This window comes from Balaenoptera acutorostrata, chromosome X (genome assembly GCF_949987535.1).
Source record: "Balaenoptera acutorostrata chromosome X, mBalAcu1.1, whole genome shotgun sequence".
NCBI classification, from domain to species: domain Eukaryota; kingdom Metazoa; phylum Chordata; class Mammalia; order Artiodactyla; family Balaenopteridae; genus Balaenoptera; species Balaenoptera acutorostrata.
This window is the reverse complement of record NC_080085.1, coordinates 65,771,321-65,780,000: the sequence shown is the minus strand read 5'-3', so window position 1 is coordinate 65,780,000 and position 8,680 is coordinate 65,771,321. Positions and strand designations below refer to the sequence as shown.

At 34.9% G+C, this 8,680-nt stretch overlaps 1 pseudogene; it reads right to left on the bottom strand.

Moving 5' to 3' along the window:
* Positions 1-2,256: 2,256 nt before the first annotated feature.
* On the bottom strand, positions 2,257-3,143 carry LOC102997892 (trafficking protein particle complex subunit 13-like; annotated as a pseudogene).
* Positions 3,144-8,680: the final 5,537 nt, after the last annotated feature.

Genomic DNA, 8,680 nt, shown 5'->3' with positions numbered 1-8,680 from the left:
GCTATGTGCTCATCTTCCCATGTTCTTCAGGTCAGACAAGAGCTCTGCTTTCCATTCAGTCACTCACACTAGAAACTATAGCAAGAAAATGAAACAAAGGGGAAATTCAGTCAGAAGGGTACCAGTGACCAATACTTACATGCAGCGCTTGTCTAGTGTAACAAAAGAAAAATTATGCTACCTATAACTTTTCTCAATAATAATATAGTCTGTAATCAAGGAGATAACACACATAAGTGACAAGCCCCAGGTGCTGCAGCTGTTCCCCAAATTGTATTCTTGGATGCCTTGATTTAAATCTGCAAACATTGTTCTCTCTGTAACTACTTCTACATTCATGCTACCACTGGCCTAGTGAAACCTCTCTTTGTTTACTGCCTGAATGAAGGCAGAAGTATAAAAACTGGTTCAATTGCCATTCCTCTTGTATATCTATAATCCAAACACAGGTGAGAGGAGAAATGGAAATGCATATTTAACCACAAGATGATTGCTCCTAAGTATGACCATTCACAAAGTTAAGTCTAACATACTAACATGGCATAAAATGAAATCCATGATCTGTTACCTAACCCCTGCTTTTCATCCTGCCTTTTACTTCATCACTTGCCTTTGATTTCTTAGCAATTTTCACTCAAGGATCCCAGAAATGTTTGTGCTCCATGAGTAAAACATGTTCCTTCGTCACTTTTTGCCATTAATTTCAATGTCATAGTGTGTCTAAGGGGCTTATGGGATATGGACTTGTGTGTAGTGTGTGTATGTGTATGTTTATGTATGTCTGCTTATGTTGATCAGCCAGGTCTTCAACAGAAAAGAGAAAGTGGGGTCACAGTTAGTAAAGGAATTATTTACACAGATGTGGCCAGAGAGTCAGGAAAGCTGAAAGGAGATAAAGACAGTAACCCAAAGCTAAAAATAGCAGGAAATCCACTACCACTCCTGGGCCTAAAGGAGCAAATGGAGGGAGTCTATAATTTATTATTTCTATGGATAAAGCATTCATGAATTGCCTCTACAGTAAGAAATCTGTGCTTAAGCATGAAAAAAAAAAAACTCAATGTGGAGGAGTAGAGACTTAAGGAAAATATCATTATTGAAACATGGATCTTGTATTCTCAAAAGTCAATGATCAGCTAATGTCTGAGATGGTTTTATTTTCCTCAAGAAAAACTGATATGTGAATAAAATATTGGAGAATACTTTTTTTAAAGATAGCACTAAAAAATTCTAATACACATCCCTTCCTCATACCAGCCTCAACAATGATTAGGAGATCAGGTTTTGTGGGAGACAGAGGTAAGAACAAGTCCTTGCTCTTTCACTCACTGGTTAAGTGTCCATTTTGGTTTAGAGTTCCAGACCCCATACCAAAATTTATGAACCTACTAAATCTACTTAAGAAAGGAAGTGGTCCATTTTAAGTTTATTTTTTAAAGGCTGATTTTTGGTTTGGGATAAAAGGGAAAGAATGTATTATGTTAATGGGTAAAAACAAAGTGAGTAATCCAAGTAGTATTCACAGGGCCCTTGCAGGAATAACTGATGGAAATAAACCAGCTCCACAGTTCACAGAATTTTACCAAGATAAGTAAATGGAAAAGAGACAGTTCAGTGTGTCACATAAATGCGCTCCTATAGCCCCAATAATTTGGAGTACTATTAGAAAAGATTATGTATTTTCCAAGTAGCAAATGTCAACAAATTTAAATAATAAGGACCATCCTTAATTATATTAAGCACTGCCATTGATCGTTCTCTGTTGAGTGAAAATGAAAGAGGAAAATAATAAAACAGGGTAAGCTTAAATTTTACGAAGTAAACCATAATAATTATTTTAATTAAATTATCAATAGACTTCTAAGATTTTATGTTCTCTCAATACCAGCTTTACTGAAAAAGGAAGTGTTGAATGCTATTAAGGATTTCTGGAAAGCAGTTGTAATCATTTTTAAATGGTGACCTCATTCTGAAAAAAAAAATTTCAACGACTACCTGTAATGACCTTAATCAAGTCACAAATATTAGGAAACATACAAATTTAGAATTGGAAAGTACTTCAAATAAGATCAAAGTCAAGATTGTTCTTTTTGAGATCAATATATGTTTAATTCTTAATGCATTCACGGTTTCAAAGAAAGTAAATGAAAATAATCTGCCTGTATGTTTGTTATTAGTTGGTCATTTTGCTGCTAACAAAACTATGAAAAGCTTTTCTGTGATATGCCCTGGAGAGCATAATACTGGAAATTTTCTTCAACTTCTCATTTTAACCATGGAAAGTATTACAAAAACTTTTGCCACATCATCACAGACGTATATTTTCTTTAATAATTTGTCTGTTATTTGTATGCCAGAGACACTTTGTAGGCCCAGTTGTAAGGAGAGTAGTGTCAGGGTAAAATTGAGTGTTGAACTTAGAGGTAGCTTTCCAAGATATCTTCCTGAATCACCACACCAACAAATAGAATCTGTATCACACATCTTCAAAACCAATTTCATTTTCCAATCACTGTGGTTTGTTATCTTACAGGTAATATGAAAAGGCTCTTCTAGAATTACAGTATCTGGGACTGTCTCCAAAGACAGCCTCATGTTTCCATAACCTGGAGGCTCTCGTTCAATTTTAATTGTCTGTAGCATTGCCATTTCACCTAGATTTCTTTTCCACACTATATCCAATTTTCCCATTTTGCTAGTCCTCTAATGGTAGCAGCTTTCTCTGAAATTTTCTGCTTGAGCTGAAGGTGGTATAAATACTGGCGTCCTTCCATTGACTGCAAAAATGTTCTCGTTCCAAAGGTACACTCATCTTCTCCAGCCTGATAGACAGTATTTAATTCTGCCCCAGTGTACATTTCAGATGGCTTTAAGGAAACCTTTTGTATAAAGACAGTTGAAGATGAAATATTCTGAATCTGGATTTCAAGAAACAAGTCACTCATCTCTGAATTATAAAACTTAGTTTTAACTTCAAATGGTGAGAGGAATGAAAGTAAGCACAGTTTCCTTAAAAACATCTTTCCTTCCACACTGTGTTGAATAGATACTGAACCCACAGGGACAACTCTTCCAATGTCTACTACTTTGTCATAGATGGCATCATCAGTACAACAATTGGATGCAAGTTCTACCACAGCCATGGAGACTGAGAGGTGTGAAGGCTGAGTACTTGTCTGAAAATTAGTGTTTGCAATACGATTTTTACAACTTAATTTCAATCACTGGGAATTCTCACATAAATAGAATTATTTTTCCTCTCAAAACATAGTTCTAAGGATTTATGATGAATTCAAACTTTCCCCCAGTTATTGACATTGCTGGTGGAGGGTCACCTGTCATGATCTGGTTAGAGAAATTACCAGGTAAGTTATTATCTTCACATGTGACTGAAAAGTTGGTGAATAAATTATGCTTAGTAGACAGAATCATTTTGAATGTCAGAAAGATCTCCTGTAATGGATTCCCTTCCATTTTGACCACAACTTTGCCCCAATGTTTTAAAAAGCAACTGAGGTTTAATCAGGTATGGCAGGATGACAGACACAGAGACAACTGCTTTTGAAAGAACAGTTTATTAGTCTTGACCTAAAATAAACAGACTGCCAGTTATTTCTCCAGGCAAAATGTGTTTATTTGGGATCAGCAAAGAGTTGTAGTTCGAGATCTGCAACCATGGTGAGCCATGTATAAGTGCCCACATAGCAAGGGAAGGAGAACTCTTATAGAAGGGGAAAAGGAAGTTTGGAGGGGTACAGTAAACAGAGTCCATGGCTTTTCATTGGCTGAATTGTTGCCAGGAAAGAAGAGCTCTTCCTTCCTTTCATTGGCCTTTCCTAGCATTGCAAGACATAGCGCCCTTTTCCAGGCTATCAACTTTAATTGAGGTTTATGCTTATTAAATTTTTCTTTTTAATACATATATTTATTTAAGTTTTTCTGACTTTTTTATTGAAGTATAGTTGATTTACAATGTTGTGTTAGTTTCAGGTATAGAGCAAAGTGATTCAATTTATATATATATATATACACACACATATATATATATTCTTTTTCAGATTCTTTTCCACTATAGGTTATTACAAGATATTGAATATAGTTCCCCATGCTATACAGTAGGTGTTTGTTATTTATCTATTTTATTTATAGTAGTGTGTATCTGTTAATCCCAAACTCCTAATTTATCCCACACCCCTTTCCCCTTTGGTAAACATATATTTGTTTTCTATGTCTTTGAGTCTGTTTCTGTTTTGTAAATAAGTTCATTTGTATCATTTTTTAGATTCCACATATAAGTGATATCATGTGATATTTATCATCCTCTGTCTGACTTATTTCACTTAGTATAATAATCTCTAGGCCCATCCATGTTGCTGCAAATGGCATTATTTCATTGTTTTTTTATGGCTGAGTAATATTCCATTGTATATATATATACCACATCTACTTTATTCATCTGTCAATGAACACTTAGGTTGCTTCCATATCTTGGCTATTGCAACTAGATCTGATATGAACATTTGGGTGCATGCATCTTTTCAAATTAGAGTTTTTGTGTTTTCTGGATATATGCCCAGGAGTGGGATTGCTGGATCATATAGTAAATCTATTTTTAATTTTTTAAGGAACCTCTATACTCTTCTCTGTAGTGGTTGCACTAATTTATATTCTGACCAGCAGGGTAGGAGGTTCTCTTTTCTCCACACTCTCTCCAGCATTTATTACTTGTAGACTTTTTAATCATGGCCATTCTGACTGGTGTGAGGTGAAACCTCATTACAGTTTTGATTAGCGTTTCTCTAATAATTAGCGATTTAAGCATCTTTTCATGTACTTGTTGGGCATCTGTACATCTCTGGAGAAATGTCTGTTTAGGTCATCTGACCATTTTATGATTACGTTGTTTGGTTTTTTTTATATTGAGCTGTATGAGCTGTTTTATTTTGGAACTTAATCCCTTGTCAATCAAATCATTTGCAAATATTTTCTCCCATTCAGTAGGTTGCCTTTTCGTTTGTTTATGGTTTCCTTTGCTGTGCAAAAGCTTTTGAGTTTAATTAAGTCCCACTTGTTTATTTTTGTTTTTGTTTCCATAATTCTGGGAGGTGGGTCAAAAAAGATCTTGCTGCGATTTATGTCAGAGAGTGTTCTGCCTATGTTTTCCCCTAAGAGTTTTATAGTATCTGGCCTTACATTTAGGTCTTTAATCGATTTTGAGTTTATTTTTGTGTATGGTGTTAGGGAGCGTTCTAATTTCATTCTTTTACATGTAGCTGTCCAGTTTTCCCAACACCGCTTGCTGAACAGACTGCCTTTTCTCCATTGTACATTCTTACCTCCTTTGTTGAAGATTGATTGACCATAGTTGTGTGGGCTTATTTCTGGGCTCTCTATTGTGTTCCACTGATCCATATGTCTGTTTTGTGCCAACAACACACTGTTTTGATTACTGTATCTTTATGGTGGTGTCTGAAGTCTGAAAGGGTTATGCCTCTATCTTTGTTCTTTTCTCTCAGGATTGCTTAGACAATTCTAGGGCTTTTGTGGCTCCATATAAATTTTAAGATGATTTGTTCTAGTCCTGTGAAAAATGTCATGGGTAATTTGATAAGGATCACATTAAATCTGTACACCTCTTTGGGTAGTATTGACATTTTAACAACATTAATTCTTCCAATCCAATAGCATGGGATATCTTTCCATTTTTTGGATCCTCTTTAATTTCCTTTATTAATGTTTTATAGTTCTCAGCATATAAGTCTTTCACTTCCTTGGTCAGGTTTATTCCTAGGTATTTTTTGTTGTTGTTGTGATTTTAAAAGATATTGTTTTTTTGGGTTTTTTTTGTTTGTTTTTTTTAGGAAAAAGTTCATTTAATGAGCTCCAGGGAACACTCAGCCTGCTGCCATACTAACTCATGAATTACAATGGATTGCTGGTAAGCAAGACAAGAAAACAGGGAACAAACAAAACAAACAAAAATCAAGACATTGTTTCTTACTGAACTCTTCTCAAATGAGATCAAGGAATTATGGTTAAATGCCACAGCTGTAAATCATTTCTGCTCCTGGAGAGGTTAGAAAGGGCTTATAATATTTACCCTTTTTTTTCAGACAGAATTTAGGTCTGAGCAAAACCTTTTGTGTCCTCCAACCTCAAAGTTTATTGGGGATGGAAGTCCAAATTTGCTGTCACATACCATAAAAAGAATCTCATGAGCAGAGGGTCAAACTAATTTTGGAATATATGAATTATGCCCAGTGGTATTTTAAATAGATTTCAAACTAAAATATATAAATAAACTTTTACTGATCTATATGACTCTGGGTTCTGAAACTTCTACATGTCACATGCATGATACATAACACACAATGTCAGCCCCAGGAGAGAGAAAACACTCCAATGAAGCAAGCCAAAGAAACAAGCTTCAAACAAGGTAAAGTGATGTGTAGACCAGGATTGTTCAATTCTTTCCTGTCATGCTGAAGCTTCCAGCTCCTGAATAACAACACATATTTCCCTTGCCCTAGACACCCAAGAGTATGTCTCCTCTCTTGGGCATAAGAATCTCTAGAGTTACATATGTGTAGTAAACAGTGGACCCATCTGGCATACTCACAATGACCAAATTGTGTTGATCATACTTTAAACCAATACATCGCTCCATGATGAAGTTGCAATAAATGATATATTTGCTTTCCAGACATGAATGAGATGCCTTACTGGATATACTCCAGGAAGGCCAGAGACACTGGAATAATTTACTGGTGAATTTCTTTCAGGATAGCCCATGATTTATCTAGAATATAATCTTTACATATCTGGATCCTTCAAACTAGACCAAAGGGAAAATCTGGGCTGCAAGCCTCAATTAGAAATGTGGGATGCTGCTATGCTGACAACCGGTGCTCCCTGACCTGTATCTTCTGAGACTAGAACCCAGTGTGGTGGATGACCAATTAATGAGTTTTTTTTACATTCTGATATTTACATTTCTGATATTTCATTGTTAGTGTAAAGAAATGCAACTGATTTCTGAGTGTTAATCCTGTTTCTTGCTACTTTGCTGAATTCATTTATTAGATCTAATAGTTTTTGTGTGAAGTCCTTAGGGTTTTCTATATATAGTATCATGTCACCTGCATATAGTGACAATTTTACCCCTTCCCTTCCAATTTGGATACTTTTTATTTCTTTTTCTTATCTGACTGCTGTGGCTAGGACTTCCAATACTATGTTGAATAGAAGTGGTGAGAGTGGGCATCCTTGTCTTTTTCCAGATCTTAGCAGGAAGGCTTTCAGCTTTTCACCATTGAGTATTGTATTGGCTGTGGGTTTGTCATAAATGGCTTTCATTATGTTGAGATATGTTTCCTCTATACCCACTTTGGTAAGAGTTTTTATCATGAATGTATGTTGAATTTTATCAAGTGCTTTTTCTGCATCTAATGAGATGATCATGTGGTTTTTGTCTTTTCTTTTGTTGATGTGGTATATTACATTGATTGACTTGCCTCTTTTGAACCATCCTTGTGAACTTGGGATGAATCCCACTTGGTCGTGGTGTATGATCTTTTTTCTGTGTTGTTGGATTTGGTTTGTTAATATTTTGTTGAGAATTTTGCATCTATATTCATCAGACATATTGGCCTGTAATTTTCTTTTTGGTAGTGTCTTCATCTGGTTTTGGTATCAGGGTGATGGTGGCTTCATAGAATGACTTTGGGAGTGATCACTACTCTTCCATCTTTTGGAAGAGTTTGAGAAGGATTGATATAAGTTCTTTGTATGTTTGGTAGAATTCTCCAGTGAATCCATCCATTCCTGAACTTTTGTTTGCAGAGAGTTTTTTGTTTTTTGTTTTTTACAAATTCTATTTCAATTCTAGTGATTGGTCAGTTCAAATTACCTATTTCTTCCTGATTCAGCTTTGGTGGGCTGTATGTTTCTAGAAACTTGTAACTTTCTTCTGGGTTGTCCAATTTGCTGACAAATAATTGTTGACAGTATTCTTTTATGGTTTATTGTATTTCTGAGGTATCACTTGTAATTTCTCCTCTTTCATTTCTTATTTAGTTTATTTAGGTCATCTCTCTTTTCTTTTTGGTGAGCCTGGCCAGAAGTTTGTCAACGTTTTTTATCCTTTCAAAAAAACCAGCTCTTGATTTTATTGATTTTTTTCTACTTTAAAAAAAATTTCTATTTTTATTCCCTCTGTGATCTTTATTATTTCCTTCCTTCTGCTGACTTTGGGTATAATTTGTTCCTCTTTTTCTACTTCTTTTTGGTGGTAGGTTAGGTTGCTTATTTGAGATTTTTCTTGTTATTTGAAGAAGGCCTGTACCATTATGGATTTCCCTTTTAGGACTGCTTTTGCTGCATCGCATAGATTTTGTGTGGTTGTGTTTTCATTGTCATTTGTCTCTAGGTATTTTTTAATTTCCTCTTTGATTTCATCGTTGGCCCATTGGTTTTTCAGTAGCATGTTGTTTAGTCTCCATGTAATCAATTATTTAAATTTTCAGAATGACTTTATTACTTATTTTAAAATTCCAGATGGATCAATAAACATTTATAATTAATAAGTGAATTTGGTAAAGTTAATGCACACAAAATTGATAAACCAAAAAATTTTATCTCCATATACTAGCCAACAAACAAGTGGCAAATTATATTAAAA